This window comes from Pseudorca crassidens, chromosome 3 (genome assembly GCF_039906515.1).
Source record: "Pseudorca crassidens isolate mPseCra1 chromosome 3, mPseCra1.hap1, whole genome shotgun sequence".
Classification (NCBI taxonomy): domain Eukaryota; kingdom Metazoa; phylum Chordata; class Mammalia; order Artiodactyla; family Delphinidae; genus Pseudorca; species Pseudorca crassidens.
The window spans coordinates 44515564-44541204 of NC_090298.1; the positions used below are offsets into that span (position 1 = coordinate 44515564).

The window sequence follows — 25641 nt, forward strand, 5'->3', positions numbered from 1 at the left end:
TGGGGATCAGTGCTGAGGGAAATGGGAGAAGCTGATCACGCAGCTCCAGAAGACCTGACATGGAGACTTGTAAATTTGTAATGGGGTCAGTCAGCATGGTTCTGGGATTTTCGGCAGGAGAGTCCCCAAATACAGACAGAGAACCCTCTGAAAACAAAATCACTGCAAAGGAAGGGTTGAGAACATGAGTGATTTGGGGAGTTTTAGAGCATCCAAAATACAATCAAGATTTAGCTTTATTAGATAATGAGATCTAGCAGATCTCAATTTTTCTAAAAGAAAAATACTACAAAGAGGTTTCTCTTTAATCCAGAAATTCTCCTTTAGCTGAGGGAGAAGTGGGAGTAGATGCCCTTCACAGACCCTCCCAGTACCACAACAGCTAAGGGCAGGATAGCCCCTGAGGGTGAGCTGGGAATTTGTGAGGGTGTTTTCTTGATTGTTAACAAAGATAGCATTTAGTAAAGCTAAATCTAATCAACTTCACTTCTCTTGCTTGGCTTTAAGGTACGCTGAATTTTCTAGGAAGGCAACTACTGAATAAACTGAAGGAAAACTGTACCTCCTTTTATGGAGAACTTTACAAAGAAGCATTCAGATCTTTCCAAATAATACCACTAGTAACATGTCAGCTAATGTTATTTAAATCAATATAATACACTTGTTTTAGTCTGCACTTGTAGCTTTCGCAGTGAATAATTCCACATATGGGAACTGTTAGGAGATAAACAGAGGTATATTAAAAATTTTAAGAGTTTAGGCAAAAATTGATTAGAATTGGGCAGCATCCAATCTAGCAGGTAGAAAGGAGCTCTGAGGAGCTGTACAACATGAAACACTTATCTGTAGAAGGGTGTAGGAACAAGGAAGTTACAGGAGGCAAAAAAGCCTTTTGTTATTGCAAAGTTACTTTCCTTCAAGGGGTGGCAGGAATCTATCAGGAAGAGTACCTAACTAGTGCTGATCAGATAATTCCTGATTAACTGGTTTAAGATTCTATTTCTGCGAGAACAGAAACTGTAACTGTCTTGGTTTGGCAACATGGGCCTTAGCATAAGTGATTCATTTGGGGCCTGTTATCTTATTTTTTAACACTACAGACATAGGAGTATCCCATTATTCATTCCTTTTAGTAAAACTGTGACTAAGCATTTACACACTGAACTGTTTTATGATAAATGACTTCCAGTTTATTAGAGTAACGGGGGCAACACAAAACATTTATTATTAAAAAAGGGAGTGAGGAGGGAGTAGATTCGTAGAGCTAAGACCCACTGGGCCTAGTGTAAGACCTTTTTACTTTGGGATCAATAGACCCTTTCAGAACATCATGAAAACCAGGAGACTTCTTATAAGTTCTATATAGAAGCATAGACATTTGCATAAGCACCCTATGCTTTGCATATGCAAATAGAGTCATTTTTAAGGGATATTTGGAAGATGAGGTACTGGAGGAGGGTGTGTGAATAGTTTCATAAATAAGGTAGACTTGCTAGGGTGTAAACAGAAAACAACCTTTATCTTTTGCAGCCTTGTGTTTAAACTGTCTAGAATGGTTCCCGTCTGTCTCAGCACAAAATCTTGGGCATGTTGCATAGTATTTTCACTGTCACTTTCAGATAATAAATAGGCCAATTCGGTCCAATAATCTGTATTTCAAGCTCCCACCAAGTCAAGCTCCCTCCTTAGGCTCTAATCTTTTCAGATTTTAAACCTTTAGTGGGGGGAGCGGTGTGGTCAGTTTCTTCCCTGTTTTCTACTCCCCTACCCCCAATGTCAAGGTTGCATTGCCTCTTGTTTTATTGAGAGAGGAATGGGAAGAGGAAACTGGGACAAGGGGCTGAAAGGTGTTACACAGTTGTAATCTGGTGTTGGTGCCTTGTAGATTGGACAGATTCCAAATGCTGATTCTCTCCCACAGAGTGCTTTTCTAAAAACTTAGTAAACCCTTCCTACTTTGAGAATATCTAACCTTAAAAACTATATTCGTAGGCTCCTACTGGCTCCTCTACTGGCCATGTGTGATCCTCCCTTGGCCCCTGGCTTTGACAAAGTTTCTTTCCTTGGCTGCATTCTAGCGAGGCACCTCTGAGCCCTCTCTCCAGAAGGCCTCAACCTTGGCCTATAAAGATTAGAACAAATGCAAACATAGTTTCTAACAGCTCAAGGCCGCATCCCCAGGATGAGCCTCACTCCCTTAAAGTACCTCCCTAGAAACCTCAAGGCTGCCAAAAGAATTGACTGTTCCAGCCAACACCTGCAGATAGAGCCTTGCCTCCTAGTCTCTGCGGAAACAGGAAACATAGACGTCTAGCTTTGATAAGGGCCAGTTAACAAACACAGATGGGTTTCACAGGCACCAACTTGCTCTCCCAGCTTTTTATAATTTTTCACCTCCCTGACTGTACTGAACCCCTGCTCTCCCCTCTTCCACTATTCTCCTTTTAAACTGCCCAGCCACCTCTGAACAAACTCAACTCAAAGTTGAGTTCAGTTCACACTGGACTCTTTTTCCTATTGCAGTAGTATAGTACTGATTAAAATTTGTCCTTACCACTTTAGAGTCCGGCTTTGCTTTACTTTGATCGTTTTCAGGGATTTCCAGTGACCCACCTCTCTGCTGAAGTCACCACACCCTTTCAGGTGGTCATCTTGGGTCAAGTCCAGCTCCCTTCCCTGAGTCCACATCTGATTTGTGGGTCACTCATGCATGCCCTACCCCACCAAGCTTCAGGTGCAGGCCATTCCCAACACAGTTCTCTGCTTAGCTCTGTTGTCGGAAAAGCAGGTCACCACAACTTTGAGACTTTCAGGCCTCAGTCAGGTGTCCCGTCTTCCAAGCTTCCCTCTTCACTGGTTTGAGGATGGTCTAAGCACCCTCCTCCCTTTGCCCAGTACCCAGAGCATTTGGGGGCAGGGAGAATATCACCTCAATAATATAGTAGATTCTTGCTATTCATTTCTCTTTTCTTCCTACAATCAAATTTTTTTTACTCATCCTGTCTTTATTTAAACTTTTTTCTTCCAGTTTTATTGATATGTAATTGATACATTGTGCTGTGTAAGTTTAAGGTGTACAGCATAATGATTTGACTTACATACATCACGAAATGATTACCACAATAAGTTTAGTGGATGTTCATCATCTCATATAGATACAAAATTAAAGAAATAGAAAAAAATACAGATATGTATACATACATAGATATATTTTTTTCCTTGGGATGAGAACTCTCAGGATTTACTCTCTTAACAGCTTTCATATATCACATACTGTTACTGACCCCCAATGGATCAATGACCCGTCGATGGGTCCTTTGCCCGGAGTTGCAAATGCCAATCGAAGATTTGACGTAGCAGAGCAGAAACTTTGACCCTCATTGACCAAGGAATGGGTTTTTAGAGCATGTTTTTAGAGCATGAGCTCTCCCTTCTCCCCCAGGGGAGGGGACTAAGGGAATCTTAAGGGGTAGGAGGCAGACTTGTCATCAGGGCTCTAGGAAAGGGGCAGAGATTTCCTGGAGCAGCCAGAGGCAGCTGGGGCTTGCGCAGTCTTCCACGATTCTTTGCACGTGGCACAAATTGTGCCTAGCAGGGTACACATCCCCCCTTGGGCGGAGACCTTAGCATGGTAATGAAGCAAGGTAACTTTTGGGGCTTCCCTGGTGGCGCAGTGGTTGAGAGTCCGCCTGCCGATGCAGGGGACACGGGTTCGTGCCCAAGTCCAGGAAGATCCCACATGCCATGGAGCGGTTGGGCCTGTGAGCCATGGCCTCTGAGCCTGTGTGTCTGGAGCCTGTGCTCTGCAATGGGAGAGGCCACAACAGTGAGAGGCCTGCATACCGAAAAAAAAAAAGGTAACTTTTGGACACCTCCAGGTCTCATCTGCTCAGGCATGTTCCTGTGGTCAGGTCAGAGCTGGCCGGTTCAGAGCAGTTGACCACGGCATTTCTCTTAAAGCACAGCTGCAAAACATCTCTGTCAAATACCAGGTGCTTTAGAAACAAACACAGGGATAAATTAAGGCAAGGATCCTTTAGCTCTCAGGGGCTGGTATGGATGACAGTACAGCAGTGTTAATTATGTTTATCATGTTGTACGTTACATCCCTAGGATTTGCATACCTTATAACTAGAAGTTTGTTCCCTTTAACCACCTTCATCCAAGTACCCCTCCCCCTACCTCCCCCACCTCCGGCCTCTGGCAACCACAAATCTGATCTGTTTGTTTGGTTTGTTTTTGAAATATAATTGACCTACAACACTATGTTAGTCCCTGGTACACAGCATAGTGATTCTATATTTCTATACATTTCAAAATGATCACAATGACCCTTCTACAATGTGAGGACACAGTGAACCAGGAAGCAGGCTCTAACCAGACACTGAATCTGCTGGTGCCTTGATCTTGGACTTTTCAGCCTCTAGAATTTGAGAAATAAATTGCTGTTGTTCATAGACCACCCAGTTTATGGCATTTTGTTATAATGACCCAAACAAACTTAAGACCGGGATTTCAGTTTTTTTGTAATTTGTTGAAAATTTCCTTGATAATTTTTACTTGATGATATTTGATGATTTTTAGTGATGTTCATTATATGCAGGAATGTGTAATACTGCTTTTTTTTGGTACAAAATTATATATAAAGATTCATACACATATAATCTATTATATATAATAGATCACATAATTATGTATCATTATACTAGATTACATTATTATACAACGCATGTTTTATGTAATATATGTTACATATATATTACATATAATATGCTAAAAAATGATCACCATGTTAAATTTAGTTAACTATCTGTTGTTACAATACACAGATATTACATACTTATCAACTGTATTTCATACCCATGATTTATTTTGTAACTGGAAATTTGTACCTCTTAATCTCCCTCAACTATTTCTCTCTTCTCCTCAATCCTGCTTACAATCAAACTTTGATTTTTATTAATATAGATGGAGTCATGGGTATCTTATTCCTTGTTGCATCCTCAGCATTTAGCCTGTGCCTAGGTCAGAGTAGGCTTTACGTGACTTTGTTTTTTTTAACGGATGAATGATTATGGCATCGATAAATAAATTTTTTGCATGTAAGTCAAAGCAAAGAACAACAAAGAAAATTCTAAATCAGGTTATTTTTCTGTTTCAGTTTTCTTTCTCTCTTATCCAATTTATTTTCTCATTCCAATTCTGCTTTTCTCTCACTCTTTGAGTCACCAACTTTTTCCCCTCAAAGTGATTGCCTTCCTTCACCTATTCATTTTACACTTCTGGAAGTCTGGTTGAATTCATCCTTTGCAGTAGAAAAGAATGCTAACTGTAGGGCGACTTCCCAGAGTCTTCCTCACATTCCCTTTTCATTCTGTTGAAGTGAAAAGAGCTTCTGCCCTGGATGATGGAGGACAATTGGGTAGGATAAATTGCCTCTTTGTCAATTTATTTTCCACAAAAGAAATCCTCCTTTAAAGGGAAACTTATTTATAGATAGAATAAGTAAAGTTGATTTTTCTTTGGGTTAGCCACAGTGTTGACACAAGAAGGGAGAAAAACACTAGAATTGTTACATTTATCCCATTGGTTGTTTCAGATGGCCAGTTCCTTTACCAGAAACCAAAGGTCTTTCACAATTGACTCTGGATATCATGGATGAAAGAAAACATTGCATAGTATCAGCCAGCCTAAAGGACAAAGATCCTGAATTCATAGACACTCCTAGACTGAAAGTGACAGAAACGTAACACAAACTAGTAAAGCAGTAAAGGAAATTTATTTGCTTGCATTACTATGAAGTCCAGAGATGGTCATTACTTCAGGAAGGACTAGATCCAAGGACTAAAATGATGTTAGGGCTCTGATTATGTTTGCCGCTGAGAGCTACATGGTAGGCAGGATGGAAATTCCAGAGTTTCTCCACTGGAAATCCTAGATTTACACCCCGTCAGTTTTTAGTAACCCCAGTAGAAAGAGAATGCTTTCCTGATAGAATCTGTAGAAAAGTCTCAGAGAAGGTTCTGATGGATCTAGCTTGAGTCAGGTGCTCCAAATCAACACTGTAGCCATGGAGATAGTATTCCAATTAGGCAGGAATAGGACACAGATCCACACTTGGAGCTGAGGAATAGGGAGGGAAATGGCTAATGGGGTGCGATCAGTCCCACTCATACCACACAGAATGGGTTCTCTTAAGAAACTGGCATTTTCTCTTAAGAAACTGGTGTTTTCAAATGGAAGGAGTGCTGACTAGGTGCCCCACCACCATTTTTTAAAAATTTATTTATTTACTTATTTTTGGCTGGGTCTTAGTTGCTGCACACAGGCTTTCTCTAGTTGCAGCGAGCGGGGGCTACTCTTCGTTGTGGGGCGCGGGCTTCTCGTTGCGGTGGCTTCTCTTGGTGCAGAGCATGGGCTCTAGGCCCGCGGGCTTCAGTAGTTGTGGCACGTGGGCTCAGTAGTTGTGGCTCGTGGGCTTAGTTGCTCTGCAGCATGTGGGATCTTCCTGGACCAGGACTTGAACCTGTGTCCCCTGCATTGGCAGGCAGATTCTTAACCACTGCACCACCAGGGCAGTCCTCCCCCACCATTTTTTTTTTAAAGTCTCCACTTTAAACTTCTTTCAAGTCTGAAACTTAAAAGATGGCAATTCTTCAAACTACTCTGTTATCCATTCTAATAGTAAATTTCTACCAGAAATCATCTCTTTATTTCCAATCAAGATCACTCATGCTCTAATTTATAAGCACACGTACTTTTGTTGGAATCTTGACAGAGATGTCAAACAACTGTGACAACTTTGCTTTAATGATTTAATGGCTTGGAAAGAGAGAAAACTAGGAAGAAAAAGAAAAAAAAATGAGGAAAAGACGCAAATAAAATAGATGCAAAATAACTCCAAGAGTGAAGAACGATAGTTATGACTGAGACAATCAGTAGCCTTAGTTATCATTGGAGTCAGCGCTGGAGGTTACTGAAATTAACACTGAGATATAGGGCTTATTATGGAAACCTATTTCTTGCCCACTTGAGTTTGTGATCTGAGATTCATACTCACTACATGTCCCAATCTGAATTGTGATTTCCGTCTTCCACCTAATTTGTTTCTCTGCTTTGATTTCATAGCTCAGAAAATGCCACCAGCATCAACACAGGTGACCAAATTAGAAACTAGTTTTTTCTTGCCTTACCTTCACAAATATTTAAACATAACATTTTCTGTATCCACTCTTGAATCTGTTCATATCTTTCTCTGTCCATTCACCTATTCACTCACTCAATTCCTCATGAAATCCAGAGTCCAGTGGGTGAGGCATATATCAAACAAATAACCATAAAAGTAACTGTTGAACTTATAGTTACGATCAGTGCTATAAGGGAGAGTACAAGGGGAACTAGGGGGTCAGGGACGACTACCTAAGGAAGTGACATTTAGGCTGAAACTTGAAAGCTCATAAGAACTGGTGGCAGAAAGTGGGAGATCACGTGTGTTCCAGCCAAAAGGAACAGTTTGTGTGATGACCCTTTACACAATCGTGGTGTGTTAGAAGAATCATGGAGGAGAATTATGGTGTGTAGGAGAAACTGAAAGATGGCCACAGCAGTCTTAAGGCATCATCATCTTTCACCTGGATTACTGCCATAGCATTTTAGCTTTTCCCTTTGTGGAGTTTCATTTTCCTAATCTCTTCCTCAGAGGATTACAAGGAGGCTCTTTGTAAAACATGAATCCAACATGTCTCTTTCTTACTTAAAATAAAGATTCTCCAAAGCCTTCAAGATAAATACCTAATCTCCCTAGCACAGGGTCAAGGCTCTTGGGATGTGTTCTCTGTGTTGTTCTCTGGTCCTCCCTCATGGCTCCTAGCGGTCTGTGGTGGCAGTCACTTCTTTCACATCTTTGGAAATGCCTTGCTCTGGTTTATTTTCATCTTTGCACCTCTGGCTCTGCAACAGATTTTAACTGGAAGGCCCTTGCCTCCCGGAATTCTGTTCAACTCATCAGACTCAAGTTTTTAAAGGCTTCTTTGGAAGCCACCTCACAGCACTCTGCATACCTCTAACATAGCACTTGGGATAAAGTCTTGAGATCCATACACTTGACAAATGTTGAGTGGTTACTATTGCTAGCACTGTTCTAGGCACTGGAGGATACAGCAGTGAGCAAAACAGATATTATGTCAGCTTCATCCCTCAGATTGTAAGAATCTGGAGGACAGATTGTGTTTTAATTATTTCTGTATCCTCAACAGCACAACAACAGTGCCTCACATAATTAAATCTGAATTGAATTGAGCTAATATTCAAGCCAAGGTCTGCCTAACTCCAAAGCCCCATGATCTTTCCATTACTATGTGGAATCCAGGTGAATCTGAGTCTATTAAAGTAAAAGTAGTAACACTATTAATGAAAAATGGCAGCATGGATCGCATCTATCTAGGACCTGGTTCATCATAAATGCTCAATAAATAATGTTATTTTGCCAAATCTTCCTTTTAAACTACCATCCTTGGCTCAATGGGTCACCCTCTGGCATATTACCATAATTTTTCCACCACTTCCCTCTCCTTCCTCTCCTAACACACTCTCTAAATTCGGAAACATTTATTACTCTACAGTTTATAGAAGAAAAAATTAGATACAATCTGAATGTTCTTCCATAAGACACTGGTTAAATAAGGTGAATTCTTCCAATGGATTATTACACAGTTCTTAAAAATAAGTTAGCACTAAGTGTACTGACATAGAAAGATGTCCATACATTACTAAGTTGAAAAAACAAATTGCAGAATAGTATGTATAGACCAATTTGTTAAAATATATATACGTACATGTATGCATAGGGAAAAATCTACAAGGATCACAACAAACCGTTCACAAAAGCTTAACTCTGGAGGTATAGTAGGATTTTACTTCTAATTTATTATGTTTTTAATTTATTTTTTTAAACCAGATGTCCACTCATAAAGGAGTGCTTTTTTTATTAATTTATTTTTATTTATTTATTATTTTTGGCTGTGTTGGGTCTTCGTTGCTGTGCGCAGCCTTTCTCTAGTTGCGGTGAGCGGGGTCTACTCTTCATTGCGGTGCGCAGGCTTCTCTTGTTGCGGAGCACGGGCTCTAGAGCGCACGGGCTTCAGTAGTTGTGGTGCATGGGCTTAGTTGCTCCGCGGCATGTGGGATCTTCCCGGAGCAGGGCTCGAACACATGTCCCTTGCATTGGCAGGCAGATTCTTAACCACTGTGCCACCAGGGAAGCCCACTTCTAATTTATATAGTCTTTTTTTTTCAAAACAAACAACTTTTTAGTAAAGTATAGCTGATTTACAATGTTGTGTTAGTTTCAGGGGTACAGCAAAGTGATTCCGTTATGCATACTTATATATCTGTTCTCTTTCAGATTCTTTTCCATTATAGGTTATTACAAGATATTGAATATAGTTCCCTGTGCCATACAGTAGGCCCTTATTGCTTATCTTTTTTTTTTTGCTTATCTTCTATTTTATATATAGTAGTGTGTATATGTTAATTCCAAACTCCTAATTCATCCCTCCCCCCTCCTTTCCCTTTTGGTAACAAGTTTGTTTTCTATGTCTGTGAGTCGGACAGTGGTTCTTAATTTAGAGACAACCCTGACTCTCCTAGATCATTGTCAGATGGGCTACAGGGGGCTGTGCACCCTCTGACAGAGCATGTACCTTTTGTATGTATGTAGAAATGTAATTTTTTTCCCCCTGGGGATGGTGTACATTATTACCATTAGATTCTCACAATGATCCTTGACCTAAAATAAATTGAGCCATCTATGCAGAGTACTGATGCTTAGGACGTCCTCAATGAATGTTATTTATCTCCAATAGGTTTTTTTTTTAATGTTTAAATGTTTTATGGAAGTATAGTTGATTTACAATGTTGTGTTAGTTTCTGGTATACAGCAAAGTTATTCAGTTGTATATTTGTATACAACTGAAAAAGATATATAGTCTTTTTCAGATTCTTTTTCATTATAGTTTATTACAAGATATCGAATATAGTTCCCTGAGCTATACAGTAGGACCCTGTTGTTTAATTTATACACTTTTGTATTATTTGATTTTATAATAAACTTGTATCACTTTCATAATTAAAAAGGAAGAAAAAGGTGAAAATTTAAAAGATGCTCTGGTAACAAAAACTATTACCATATTAATTCCTATGAATTTTTTAAAAGCCAGTTAGTGTGAACACAGCTTCTGGTCTTAGTAAAGTTGAAGTGACCTATGATTGTTTAATTCTGAAACTTAAAGGCTTAATACTAGGTATCAAAATGAGAAATCTTTAGTTTTACTTCCATATCTGATATCCTTTGACTGGATTTTGATCATGCCATTTAGCCTCCAGTCTGTATCCCTATAGGCTCTTTAGGCAATTAGACTCAGTGTTACAAGAGGCATTAATGCATTTAAGTCGTATTATTTGGAGGGGCAGGGGTTTCCACTGAATTGCACTGGGAAGCTATTGATTCAACAAAGTTTCTAAAGTACATGATGGATTTCCTTTCACAAAATGGGTATTCCGAACCAAAAGTTTTGGAGGGTGCTACCCCAAAATGAATTTGGAAAGCTAAGAGGATAAATACCAGGGAAATGCCATCACAGAGAATATTCCTAAGCAGTGTCCCCCATATTTATTGTACCTAGAATCAAGAGGTAGCAGAGTAGCCCAGCTCTTGACTGAATTTCTCTCATGTCACTCGGTCAGTAACAAGGTGCAGGGGGTGGTGGCAATTACACCTCCAGGGTTCCTCGTATTCCATTTCTAGAGATGACAGAGGAAACAACATATTGAAATAGATCACAAATCTTTTAAAAACGCTACAAAACATTTTCTTCACTTTATGTACAACGATTTACATGCATTTATTCCTGCTGTAGCTTTAAAATTATAGATGCCACGCAAGAAGAGTCTGTGTTTTGGAAGTCACATATTGGAGAGAACATTTAAAAATTTTGTTGATAATTGTGTTCATGCTAATAGTGTTCCTCCATACCTTCTAGGACAGAGGGAGGAATACAGACGTGGAAGTGCCAATTAGGAAAACTGGGCCACCCATAACTGGACCCGGGAGGAATAATTGTCAACCCACTTATCGGCTTTGATTAAGGAGTAAGTGGTCAATTCTCCAGTAATTAATTCTATGTACAATTGAAAAACTCATCAAAAGGAGAAAATGCTTGGTAAATTTAAATTTATAATCATGAATTAAATTGAGTGAAACAATAGGATCAGGAACCTTTTCTAGTGGAAGGCAGGTTAGAAAAGTGGCTCAAAAATAGTAACCATCCTTACTGTGTTAAAATAAAGAGATTATAAAGACTAGTACAAAATTTTTAAATTTAGAAATCAAATGTTATGTTAATCCTTTAAAATGGAACATAGACAAAAGGAATAATTTTTTAAATATGGGAAATTTTGAACACATGGATCAAAAAAATGGATATAAAGGTTTATTAAAAATTTTTAAAAATAAATGTGTTTTCTTTTTTTTAAGATTTATTTATTTATTTTATTTTATTGTTAGTTGCACTGGGTCTTAGTTGCGGCACGGGGGATCTTTGTTGTGGTGCGCGGACTTCTCTCTAGTTGTGGCGTGCGGGTTTTCTCTTCTCTAGTTGTGGCCTGCAGGCTCCGGGGCACGGGGCTCTATCATTTGTGGCACACAGGCTCTCTAGTTGAGGTGCGCGAGCTCAGTAGCTGTGGTGCACAGGGCTCAGTTCCCTGACCAGGGATCTAACCCGCGTCCCCTGCATTGGGAGGCGGATTCTTTACCACTGGATCACAAGGGAAGTCCTGGATATAAAGCTTTGTATACACTATGATACAAAGATATACAAAGAACAAATACTTAAAAGGAATACATTAATATTTAAGAGCTGTTATTTCTGGGTGGTGGATTATAGGTAATTTTCATTTGTTTATACTCTTCTGTGTCTGTCAAACTTTCTACGTGTACAACTTCTGTACTTAAAATTTTTTATTAATGAACCCCAAATTTATCAATCAAATTTATCTTTAAATGTCATCAAGATTAAGGACAAAACAGATCTTTTCAAAGTTAGAATTATACTCTATCATTTTTTCATTTGTTACATAACTTGAAAAAAACCCTTTTTATTTCTTGTAGAGCAGGGTTGTTCCTGAAACATTTCTCTTCAAAATGTTTTTATTTTCATTAACCAATCCTTCATTCATCCAGGAAATATTTATGGCGTGCCTACTCTGTGCCCAGCATCGTGCCAGGTGCTGGGGACACAGCAATGAACAAAACGGGAATGGGCTCTCCACTCATCAAACCCACTGAGGAGAGGGACCCATTAATCAGATCAGCACAAAGTTTTGAAACTTGCCAAGAAAAAAAAGAAGCATGCAAATATTTTTGATGATAGCAAGGAGAAAACCTGTGTGAGTCTCTGATTTTCTTCAAGCGAGATATTTGAGCCTTAACTCAGATTGTCAATAGTAGGACCACAATCGGCAGAGTGCAACAGTAGGACCACAATCAGCAGTAAACAGAGAATATGAGAGGACCTCTGTACCTCGGCAGTGACCTCAGAGACTGGTCAGTGTTGTGCTGGTGCATAGGAACGGAGCTGAGTGGGTTCTGGATCCTTCATTCAACCACCCAGCCAGTCATATTCACTGAGGATGTTCTATGGGCTGAGCATTGATTTAGGGGCAGAGGATGAATAGAACATTGTCCCTGACCACAGTCTCACCGTCTAGAAAGGGGGGGGACACAAAGTGATAAAAGTGAGTGTAAATCCATGTGAGAGTCCAGAGTCCAGAGAAGGACGTTCCAACCTTTATCTGATTGTTATTTACCTCAGTGCCATTTGAACAGGGTCTCTAGGGATAAGAAATAAGAATTTGCAAAGTAGAGAGAGGAGAGGAGAATGGTAATCTAGTAAAAGGGAATAATATCTGCACAGAATGTTCAAGAACAAGGGAAATTCTGAGAACTGCGAGTAGTGTGTGGCTAAAACAAAGACTAAAGGTAGGGAAGGCATGCATTTAACAAATATTTATGCTGTGGCTGAAACTATACTAGTTGCTATGAATAAGTATGAATAAGACATAGTTGTTGCTTTCAGGGATCTTTGAGTTCCATGGTAGAGACAAGTAAGAAAATCAGCAACTATAATCTAGTATAATAAATGTGGGGGATGATAAGGAAGCTCCTGGACACTTTCCAGGATAAAGGTAGAGGTAAAAATGGGTAGATAATCATAGAGGTAAGGACAGGGTTGTACAATGGGAACACAGAAAAGGAACACTGGATATAATTACATGGTTTCCTACAGAAATATTTTATTTTGCTCCCCAGTTGCTGAAGATTTTGGGGCAATAAAGTTTTAAATATTAAATTATTATAAAATAGTATATTCAAATAGTACAGCAGTGAAGAAAACAAAAAAGAATCCTGATTTAATGATATTAAAGTTATTCTTTAGTTACTTCTATATAAACATACCTACTTTGAAAAAATAATAGATTCTGATGCTATATATACTGTTTTTCCACATACTTTTATCTCTTAACATATTGAACATCTTTGCATATGTTGGCCTACCTTATTCTTAACAGCTGTACAGCATTCTACTATATGGATGTACCTTAGTTTTTTAACCAGTACTCGGTTGGTAGACATTTAGGTTCTCCGGTTTTCACTATTACAAATAAGTTGGAAATGAATACCTTCATTTACACATCATATATACTTGGGCTAACATTATTTTGGAGCAAGCTACTTAATCTCTTTGTGACTAATATTTATAAAATCATTGAAAAAATTACCAAACTTATTCAATATTTCTTATATAGGGCTTGGTTAAAAAAGTGTTCTTTCAAACTACTATAATGTATGTTCTTTAATAAATTAAAATCCTCTACTATGTGATAAATCCTTTGTTTAGATTTCACTAAATGAATAAAATAATGGAGAACATGTTACTGGTTGGAGACAAGTTCTTGTATTTAATTTTTTAGTTAGCTTTTTCCTAATGATTAGAAAAGTAACATAGGCCCTTAACAGGTATGAAGAATAAAGATCCTCTATTATTCTGCTACCTGGAAATAAGCATTGGTAACATTTTGGTATCTATTCAGTCAGACTTTATCCTTTGATATATACTTTTTTTAGATGACAAAAAGTGGACAGTCCTGTAATCTACCTCTTATTTTTCTTTTTTTTTTTTTTTGCGGTACGTGGGCCTCTCACTGTTGTGGCCTCTCCTGTTGCGGAGCACAGGCTCTGGACGTGCAGGCTCAGCGGCCATGGCTCACGGGCCCAGCCACTCCGCGGCATGTGGGGTCTTCCCGGACCGGGGCACGAACCCGTGTCCCCTGTATCGGCAGGTGGACTCTCAACCACTGCGCCACCAGGGAAGCCCTATATCCTCATTTTTAACGGCTTCATATTCCATCTATGGATGTACCATTATTTACTCACTGTATTTATATGCATTTGGGTTGTTTCAATTTTTTTTTTGTACTTTTAAGCAACTTATCAATGAGTATCTTTATAAATTATTGGACACCTTTCCTATTTTTTACAAATAAAAATTCTAAGATGTAGAAGAGCAGCTGATACGGGTTAATGCAAATGCCTATTCCTTATACCTTCATCTAGGTTTTACTCTTAAATCTTTGCCGATCTGCTAGGAGAAAGTAGTACGTCACTATTAGTTTTATTTTCGTTTTTTCTGATTTTAGTGAGGTAGAGCATCTTTCCATATAATTACTGACACATACATGATTAGCTTGTTCATGTCCTTTGACTTTTTAAGAGTCAGTATGGTTATCTGTTCCTTAATTTCTAAGAGCTCTTGATATATTTACTATGTAAATTAAACATTGTTAGATATTAAGGATAGCAGCCAAGTGTCTATAATTAAATATTAACCTTTTTGTCATCCATGTTACAACTGTTTCTCTACTTCATTATTTGGTTTTCAACTTTACAATGTCTTTCGCCACAGGAAAGGCACAATTAGTGTTTTTAAATTATCAATACTTTTCCTTTGTTTATTGAATTGACATCATGCTTAGAAACAGAAGGAGAAGCAGGTCTTGTCCCAATACATAAGTTACTTCTACAGAAGCAATGTGGTGTGGTGGAAAGAAGGTGAATTAAGACCCAAACGGACTTGCGATAAAGTCTGGTACAGGCAAGTTGTGGCACCCAACTTCCATGTCGTGTAACCTGAACCAGTTTCCTCATCTGCAAAATGGGGAAAGTAACACCCACTTCAGAGACTGGAATAAGGATTAAGTGCTTGGCACAGACAAGGACTCTAGCAAGTGTTAATTTCTTTGCACTCAGCGAGGCATTATCAATTGCCAAGTGTCCGCCTCCCCTACGAAGACTAAAAGATTGGGAGGTGTAATTTTTGGTGAGTTTACATTCAAATATTCTTTCAGGGAGCTTTTAGAAGCAGTCCATTAAACTACAAACCCCATAATGCATATAAAAGAACCATAAAGTTTCCGTGTATGAAGTCTTTGTGGCTCGGAAGAGGGCGAAGAGCCAAGTACTTTATATTCTCTGGATTTTCCCTCGTTAAGACACCTTCCCCCCACATAATCCGTAAACAAACATTGTTACTTTTCTTCCTCTTGGAAGGCTAATTTCACAGGTTTCAAAGTGAGCCTTCAGTTACAACGCGAAAAGGTATCGCAACTAGAAAATGGTGACGCCCACAGAATTCTACACAAAATCGTCTGAACTGTGTGGGACCGAGACACTTGAAATAATTCTCCCCTGCTGTAGATTTAATAAAGACAGAAACGATAATTAGCACGATTACATGCAGTAGCCATTTTTATCCCTTGAGAATCTGGGCTTCGTTTCCAAAGAGCGAGTCTCGCCTCTTCAGTCACCAGCCTCCCATACGTATATTATTTACGTCCGACACCCTCTAATATTTGCACACGGTAGTGGATCCACTGCTTCAGGGCGCCCAATTAGCCCTGCGCCAACCCTGCCGGCGCTCCGCCCGCGGAGGGGCAGTGTACAGGCGAGCATGTGATCTCGCAGCCGCCCAGGCCCCAGCGCGGTACTCCGCGCATCGCGCGCGCCGCGGCACCTCCGAACATCTAGCAGTGGAAGACGCCGCGGCGCGCGCCACTCGAGCGCGCTCGGCCGCCTCCCGAAGCAGCGTTCCCCTCTGGCCCCCACCCCCGGCGGCCCCACCATCCCGGGCTCCGGGTTGGCCCCGGATTGGGGGAAGGGAGGGGGGGGGGCTCCTCAGGGAGCAGCGGGGAATTCCCCCTTCCACCGAACCTTCCCGATTGTTCACCGTCCTCACGTCAGCAGCAGGGGGTAATCCCCAACTCCAGCTGCTCCTGACGTCACCGCACGGAGCCACCGCCCCCTGCCTCCGGGACCTCTTAGAAGCCCCGCCCCTAGGCATAACCACGCCCTCCACCCCTCCCCCCAGCCGCCCGACGTAGAGGGCGGAGCTTCTTTGGCCGGGGCGTGAGCGGTTGCTTGGGCCAGAAGGTTCTTTGGTGGAGGCGCTCCTCCTGCTGCCCCGCCCAGTAGGTTCGTTCGCACCGATTCTTCCACACCCTATCTCCCTCCTCCTTCTCCTCGCCCCGCCTTTCCTCTCCCGTCTCCTCAGCTCCTCTAGTTCCTTCCCCGCCTCGCCACCTTCCACGATCTCGCGAGACTTGGCCCAGAACATTGCGGATCGGGTCGGCGCCATTTTGGGACTGAGACTGGTTGTGGGGGAGGGAAAAGCGGCAAAAGGGGATTATTCAAAGTACCGAAAACCTCCTCCCGGGATCGAGCGCAGTGGCACCCCCAGGCCAGGGGCACCTTTGGTGTCGCAGAAGGTAACAGCGTCCTCTGGGCTCGGCGCCGGCGTCTGGGGAGGGGAGGGGGGGTGCCCGTGTCGGCGTTAAGGTTTGAGGGGTCGGGAGCGGCGTTGGCTGCGCGAGGTGTGAGGCTGTCCGCGGGCGGCGGCGGGGGGGAGGTGGCGGGAGAGCAAGGAGAGAGAGGGAAGGACAGCGCGGGGAGGCCCCTCTAGGTGTTGGTCCTGGTGGAGCGGAGGTGGCAGTTGTGGGGAGGGGGTGGGCGGCTTAGCCTGGGCGGCTGGTGGGGGGGGTTGTTTGGCGGAGGCTGGGAACGAGTCCGGCGCCGTCCGTGCTTGGTCTTCCCCGCTCCGGCCTCTCGCACGCGCCCGCCTCCTTCCGCACCGCTGCCGCTCTCGGAGGGCTGAGGGAGTCGAGGCCGAGTTGTGGCCTTCGGTGGTTTCTCAGCGCGCCCGGTCAGCCCGCCTCTCGAGGTCCGTGGCCCGAGCTATTGACTGAGGCGAGCGGTGTCTAGTCCCTCTGAGTCCCGTGGGGTCTGAGGGGACTGGTCTGTTTGGGAGAGAGAACCACTCTGAACGCGGTTTACGAGAAGGGCTAGGTTCTTCCACCCCCTCAGTGCTGTGAGAAAGAAACCTGTTTCCTTAATTCAAGGAAATTGGGAAGCCTCACATTTCCTTGCTGCCCTTAGAAGCCGGGTAAGTCTCACGTTCGGGCGAATTTAAGGAATGTTCTCGCCCCACTTCTCAGGCACTAACCTTCCTACTCTGAGCGGGGAAAACATGCCTCTTCTTTTGGACATTCTGATTTGGAGGGAGCGTCTTTCTCTTTATATCCCTCATTCTCTAAGTTGCATTTAGTAATAATGCTCGGTGGCAGCACACCTGTCTGTTCGTTTTCCTTTGGTAGATTGAATAGAAAATACAGAAGGTCTTTTGTAAGATTGTTTGCTTGTTTCATAGTTTGTAATATTTACTCAACGTATAAGGAGGTTTGCTTATATAATCCTGTTAGCTTATATCCGCACCCCCTTCCCACTTGAAATCAGCGCTTGCCCTCCATAATACCATCTCCCATCGTTTTTCCCTTGTCTCTACATATCCTGAAGTCCTTTTCATACTCTTGACTTTTTTGGGGTGCTTGCTTGGTATAGAAGTGCATTTCTGTCCAGAGGTTGACTGTTTAGGTTGGGGATTAATTTTTAGCTCAAAATTAAAGCTCACTGTGTAATTTAAATTGTTTTTTATAACTTTTACAGGTGATTGAATTACTCAGATATGAAGATCATCTTCTAGGTTTTGTGTAAAAGGCCCCGGATATTTCAAGTGGCCATTTTGGAATTACAATGTTTCTGGATAATTTTGCCCCAGAAGTTTATTAAAATTGGCAAGAATCATCTCTGAAGTGAATTGGTAGTAGTGAACAATTCTACAAGCTTTAAAGAGACCCAGGCATTTCTTCAGTATTTTGGTTCAAACGGATTATATAACTGGTTAAAGTATTTCAGCTGGTAGTATTTTTGCCCTCCCCCGCCCCCCAATCCCTCCCCTCTTGTTGGTGTTCTTCAGCCAGAACTGTAAGATATGTTTGATTTGTGTACTGAGTAATTTCTCTGCAGTTTCAAATTACTGTTTAAATATTGCTGAAGTTTCATGGCAGTTTATTTTTACCTTTATTTAAAGTTTTAGGAATTTTTGACCTCAGCCCTTTTCATGTCACAATGGGACAGCTTTTCTAAATGAAGACATTGAACGAATACAGTTTTTTTGCTTTTATCTTTTATTTACATGGAAATTTAAGATGTTGCAGTTTCCCAGCAGCACGGTAGTATTGAGATAGCTGTGTGTCTCTGTTTATGCTGATGTTTAGGAATGCTCTTCAGATGTGAAATTTTCTTTTTGTTTTTGCTTTTTGGCTCGTAAATTGGATATTTCATCTGGAGTGGATAAGTACAACAGTGACAAGTACATGGAATAATAAAGAAGACTTTAAAATCTTAAATCCAAGGAACTTGGCTAATTCTGGAGATAACCATATGAAAACTTTAAAACAGAAGTATGGGTAGCTGACTGAAGTAACTCTATGTCAAGTAGCCATAGGTTAAGTATCTTCAAAGAACTTGGATTTTATTTCAGAGGATACAAAATAAAAAAACAAACTGGAAAACATAAAGATTACAGAGAAAAACCCAACACCTTCCTGTGCAGTCCTGTTGGAATTTGTAAGTACCCTGTGGTGAGCAAATCAAATGTCTTGTTTGTAAACTGTAATGAGAGTCAACTTTATCCCTGTGTTATTCTTGGAAGCCTTTCAGTTTCTTGCAATAAGATTGCTTGGCTTCAGTTTCCTGAGCAGTCTGAAAACAACTATTAAGTAAATTGAAATGCAGAAAGAATTAAAAGTTAAGAATATTTCAGATGGAACAGTCCAAATTTGAAGTTTTTGTGCTTCTAAAGTAAAAGACAAAATCCATATGGTCAGTATGGCTTTATGGATTGGTAGAAAGGTAGGAAAAAAACACAACAAATAGCCAGTTTACTTTTCTAAATATGAGTGTAAATTGTGTTCTAAATACAGTTTACTGTTCCAATTTAGAGTTAGGTAGTTGTTTAAAACAAATTATAGGGCTTGACTTTTAATCTGGTATTTCATGAAGTAAATTGTTTTAAGGGGTAACAGTTCCTAACTTTTTAATCCATTATAGAAATTTCTTGAAACAATTTTTGAAGTGGTTTTGTATTTCAAATTATTGCTTAAGATCTGACTTCCAAAAAGTCAGTTCATTACTAGGAACAGAAACTGAGAGGAAGTGAGCAAGGTGCACTAAGAACCTTTCAAATAACTTAAAAAAAAAACAACCAAAAAAACCCACAAAAAACGAGTATGTTTTCTCCCTTGGAAGGTTATGCTGCCTTAAGTTTATAAACAAAGCTTGTTAAAAAAGTTGTGAATGTTAATTGCTGTAATAGAAATCTTTTGACAAATAAGAGTATCATCTTTTAATAATATTCGTATATTTGAGGATTGAGTGGTGTTACGATTTGTTACTGCATTTAGTTTTTCACTGAATCATAGGCATTGAGTAGAAGTGTTTGTTTTTAAAAAGTTAAGTTTATTTTTAAACAATTTATATTAACAGATCAATGTAGCTAAAATTAGAGTTTATTTCATTTAATTATTTTTCTGAGATTAAAAAATTGTAATTTTTGAACACTTTGCCAAGATGGCCTAATAACTGGCCAGTTGCTCATTTATTTTGAACACAGAACTTTTTTTTGTTGTTATACTGTTGTATCTTGTTAGCTCACTTAGAGCAGAAGAGGTAGGCGAGTCCGAAAGATTGTAGGTATTTAGATATACATATATGATATTTACTTTCTGATGTAAAATTGAGATTAGAGTTCAATAAATCTCTCTGTTAGAATAGAATAAGATATTTGTGTTTTCTGGGTCAGAGCTGTGTGTAGTACTGCTAATTGAGTTTCCACCTTGATTTATGTAAAATTATGATGAGAACAACCCCTCTTTCCCCCCCCTTATTTTTTTATGCTTCAGAGGGCTTGTATTTTATGTTCCTTAACTTAGTGGATTTTCAAGTTACTTGTCTAAGAACATTCATTTTAAACGTGATTGAGAAGTTGAACTGGAAGTGAATAGCCTTTATTTATAGAAAAGAACCACATAACATTTACTATTTGTGATTATTTTTCTTTAAATTTCTCCTATTGATGATGTTACTCCAAGCAGTAGTATCAGGATAACGATTATTCAGTGACCAGGGTTTTTTTTTTAATATAAATTTATCTATCTATCTATCTGTTTATTTATTTATGGCTATGTTGGGTCTTCATTGCTGTGTGCGGGCGTTCTCTAGTTGCGGTGAGCAGGGGCTACCCCTCGTTGCGGTGTGTGGGCTTCTCATTGTGGCTTCTCTTGTTGCAGAGCATGGGCTCTAGGCGTGCAGGCTTCAGTAGTTGTGGCACGTAGGCTTCAGTAGTTGTGGCACGTGGGCTCAGTAGTTGTGGCTTGCAGGCTCCAGAGCTCAGGCTCAGTAGTTGCGGCGCAGGGGCTTAGCTACTCCGCGGCATGTGGGATCTTCCTGGACCAGGAATGGAATCTGTGTCCCCTGCATTGGCAGGCAGATTCTTAACCACTGTGCGGCCAGGGAAGCCCGACCAGGTTCAGTTAGCTCTAATCCTTGGATAGTCTGACATTCGTGAAATTTGCTTACAGTAGTTGTTCAAGGACAGATTCACTCAACTTGAGTTTTTGATAAATATTTAATTATTTTCTTTGCATTGAAATATACAGTACCAGTAGTAACTGGAACAATTGCTGGGTTGCTTCTTTTCCCCCCCTTAAGTACCTGTCTCCCCTACTCCCATTTTTTCCCCCTTTTTTTCCCCTCCTGTGCCTGAAAAATATATAGGTCTAAAATGACAATTATAATGACTAACGTTTATAGATGATGATAGTGTCATGTATTTTGCTGTGTACATAGTATATCTTAGAGGAAAGTACTATTGTTACAGCGGTATAGGTGAGAAATTTAAGATTTTAGGGAGACTGAGACTGGGAGAGAGTTACTTGGTTATGACCAAGGTTAGGTTGGAGTCTTGACCAGATTTCCAAGTCGGACTCCAGAGTCCCAAATGCTTAATCACTAGTCATATTTAATACTGCCTTCATGTGGATTTTACTTTATTAACTCATTCTTTTTGAGCATAATCACTGATGTTTTTGTTTTTCTTATTTACTGCTTCTCTTTGGTTAATATTGATTACTAGTGGAGCTTGGAGACCAGCTGAAAGAAGAGAAACTACTGTTAGTTTTGCTATTTGTTAGTAGCTATTTGAGGGATAACGCTGGTTAGCTAAAAATAAAAATGTTGTTTCAGGTTATGGAGTGAACATAAGAGAGAAGAAAATAAAATTTAAAGTTAGCAAGAGAAGGGAATAAGGATGGGAACCTCTAATCTGAAAGTAAAATTACAAGTGAGGATAGAACCTAAACCCAGGCCAGATTATCTTTGAGTCAACCACTTTTTCTGCTTAATTTTTGATGAAAATGTTTTGATAACAATTTAGTTCCAGGTAAGGGTAGTGATGTAGAAAAAGGGTAATTTCTGGGAGTTAGGAGATTTTTGGTCTTGGATTTGGAATATCTAGAAAAGGGCCTGTATGACCTTGTATATTTACTTAACCTCTCTTGGCCTTAGTTTCTTCATAAAACTGATGACTTTGTTAATTGTGAGGTGTGATATAGAGGTAAAGTTTTATTCTAATTGTAACATTTTAAAATTTTGCTTAATGTATTTTACATGTCAAACCAGTATTTTAGTTTCTGAAGTTATTCTCTTGTTTCTGTTAATGGCATTACCTGCATGCCAGTCAGCCCTGCCTACTCATTTCCAGTTCCATTTATTGTGCTAGTTTGGTCCTTGACTAAGGAAATAACCTCCTAACTCATGTGTTAGCCTTTAGTTACATTCAGTCTCCACAAAGTCTCCTGTGGCCAGAGAAATCTAGCTAAATTATAGTTCTTGTTATTGTTGCTTTAGCAGCCTTTAGGGTCATGTATTTGGAATATTTAGGGAAGAGTAGGTTGGAAAGAAATGTATTCCCTGCCCTCCCTGCTTTTAATGATGTATGTGTGAGGGGCTCCTAACATGAATTCTTTTTGGCTGTGTGGTTCGAGAAGTCTCCGAAATTGATAATTTTGGTGGTGCTTCCATGTATTTTCTTGGATAGCAGGTTCATTTCTTTCAACAGTAGCATTGTGAAAAACAAAATGTTAAAATTGTTGAAGACCCTTTGTGGTTGGGTCTGTCTTTTTCAGTTTTACCTGCTTGCTTTTTCCCTTTTTGTTAGCTGCCTCACCTAGCAGAGTAGTTATAGGCTTTTGCTCTGTATCTTTTCAAGTAGTTGCTGGTTTCTGCATCATTTTATACAAGATATCCTACTCAGTTTCTTGTTCTTTAGTCATCTTTCTGTTCACAGCTTGAGGAGTGCAGTGTTTCTGATCTTCATTTTCTACCCTTTAATCCAGTTTTCAGGTTATATATTTTTAAAACTACATTTAAAAGTTATTTCCATACTTAAAACAATTTTTTAAAGCAAGAATAAGAAAAAAATTCTAGTTACATAGGTTTTTTTCTTTTGAAACTCAACTTGCAGATATGTTAAAAAACATTCTTCAACTGAAAAAGTGTCATTTTTGTCTTTACATACGTATACTAGTAAAAACAAGTTAGCTTTGCAGTGAACATAAATTATGCAGTTGACTTTCGAATGACGCGGGGATTATGGGCACCTACCCTTGAAGTGGAAAATTCACACATAACTTATAGTCGACCTTCCATTTCTGAGGTTTCTCGGTATCTGCAGTTCTGCATCCACGAATTCAACCAGTTGTGGATAGTGTAGTATTTACTGTTGATAAAAATCCACATATAAGTTGGCCTGCACAGTTCTAACCTGTGTTGTTTAAGCGTCAACTGTATATTCTTTTAAATAAATGAGTTTAAAGAAAAATAGTATCGCACATGGATTTTCTGTGGGTCAGAAGTTTGGTAGCAGTTTAGCTGAGTGGTCCTGGCTCCCTCCATGTCTTTTCATGAAAATCTCAAGGGTTGCACTCATTTGAAGGCTTGATTGGGGCTGGAGGATCTCCTTCCAAGAAGGTATACTCATTGGGCTGGCAGGTTGATGCTGGTTGTTGTCTGGAGAACTCAATTTCCTTACCATATGCCTTACCATATACAGACCTGTAGCTGTTTGAGTTTCTTTACATGGCAGCTGCATCTCCCAGAGGAAGTGATCTGAGAAGAGAGGTAGATAGAAGCGTGATGCCTTTTGTGACATATTCTCAGAAGTCAGTTCAGCCACACTCACTTCATGAGAAGCAAGTCGTTAAGTCTAACCCACAATCAAGGGGTGAGGAGTTAGGCTCTACCTTTTGTCAAAAGAATTTGTGGACATAGTTAAAAAGCACAATAGGGGTAATTCTTTACAACCAGTAGTTGTGTCAGTATAACTAGCTAAAAGTCTTTGCCCCACAAATAGGAGGTTTGAGTTGTTATAAGTTTAGAGGAGAAAGTGTATTCTAAATTTGTATCACTTTAGAAGATTTAAGTCTTTCTACCTTTTGAACCAGTGTGAGATATGTAAGTAAGGTTTTCCACTCCTTGCACTCACTAATCTCCCAGTATTTGTAATGAGGGAACTTTTTTATTATGGTAAAATAAACATAAAGTTTACCATTTTAGCCATTTTTGAGTGTGCAGTTCAGTGACCTTGAGTACATTTCCATTATTGTGCAATTATCATCACCATCCATCTCCAGAACCATTTTTATCTTCTCAAATTGAAACTTTGTGTACGTATTAAACATTAACTCCCCATTTCCCTTTCTCTCCAGCCCCTGGCAATCACCATTTGACTTTCTATGAGTTTGACTATTCTAGGTACCTCATACCTATTGATATTGTACTCTTCAAAACACTTCTTAAATGTTTTGAGTGAAATCTTTGAGGAAATTAGTTATGTTTACTTCATAATAAAATAGACTTCATTGTCCTAATTAAAAATTTGTGGCAGAATATGCATGACATATTATGCATAAATACAACAATAAAATTTACCAATTCAACGGTTTTTAAATGTACAGTTCTGTGGCATTAGGTACATTGGCATTGTTATGCAGCCATTACCACCACTCAGCTCCAGAGCTCTTTTCATTTCGTAAAAGTGAAACTCTGTACCCATTAAACCATAACTCTTCATTCCCTGCTCCCCTCAACCCTTGGAAACCACCACTCTACTTTTTGTCTTTATGAATTTGACTAGGTACCTCATATAAGTGGAATCATGAAGTATTTGTCTTTTTGTGACTGGCTTATTTCACTCAGCAGAATGTCTTCGAGGTTCATCCATGTTGTAGCATGGGTCAATCAGAATATCCTTTTTTTAAGACACAATAATCTATTATATGTGTGTGTACCACATTTTGCTTATCCATGCATCCATTGATGGACACATGGGTTGCCTTTACCTTTTGGTTATTTAAATAATGTTGCTGTGAACATGGGTGTACAAATATATGTTTGAAGATTTGCTTTTAATTCTTTTGGATAGATACCTAGAAGTGGAATTGTTGGATCATATGGTAATTCTATTTTTAATTGTTTGAGGAACCACCATATTGTATTCCATAGTGGCTGCACCACTTCTTATTCCTATCAGCAGTTCACAGGGGTCCCAATTTCTCCCTATTTTTTCCTAACATTTGTTGTTTTCCATGTTTTGTGTTCTAATGGGTGTGAAGTGGTATCATTGTGGTTTTGATTTGAATTTCACTAATGATTAGTGATGTCTGATGTGCTTATTGGCCATTTGTATGTCTTTGGAGAAATATTTATTCAAGTCTTCTGCCCATTTTTAAACCAGATTTTTTTTTTTTTTTCCTTGCATTACGCGGGCCTCTCACTGCCGTGGCCTCTCCCGCTGCGGAGCACAGGCTCCGGACGCGCAGGCCCAGCGGCCGTGGCTCACGGGCCCAGCCGCTCCGTGGCATGCGGGATCCTCCCGGACCGGGGCACGAACCCGTGTCCCCTGCACCGGCAGGCAGATTCCCAGCCACTGCGCCACCAGGGAAGCCCCAAACCAGATTGTTTATGTTGTTGAGTTATAGTTCTTTATTCTTGATACCAACATTTACCATAATGAGTGGATTTTAATAACTAATATTAATGCTTACCATGTTGCAGGCAGTGTTCTAAGCTTTTTA

General features: G+C 39.9%; 1 protein-coding gene across 1 annotated transcript in view; it reads left to right on the top strand.

The window, feature by feature from the left end:
• Positions 1 to 16610: 16610 nt before the first annotated feature.
• Positions 16611 to 25641, top strand: part of GPBP1 (GC-rich promoter binding protein 1) — a 72570-nt gene continuing 63539 nt past the window's right edge. Inside the window, exons 1-2 of the mRNA XM_067730718.1 lie at positions 16611 to 16878; positions 18113 to 19075. The gene's annotated coding sequence lies outside the window, so the exon portion shown is untranslated. The remainder of the gene's footprint in view (positions 16879 to 18112; positions 19076 to 25641) is intronic.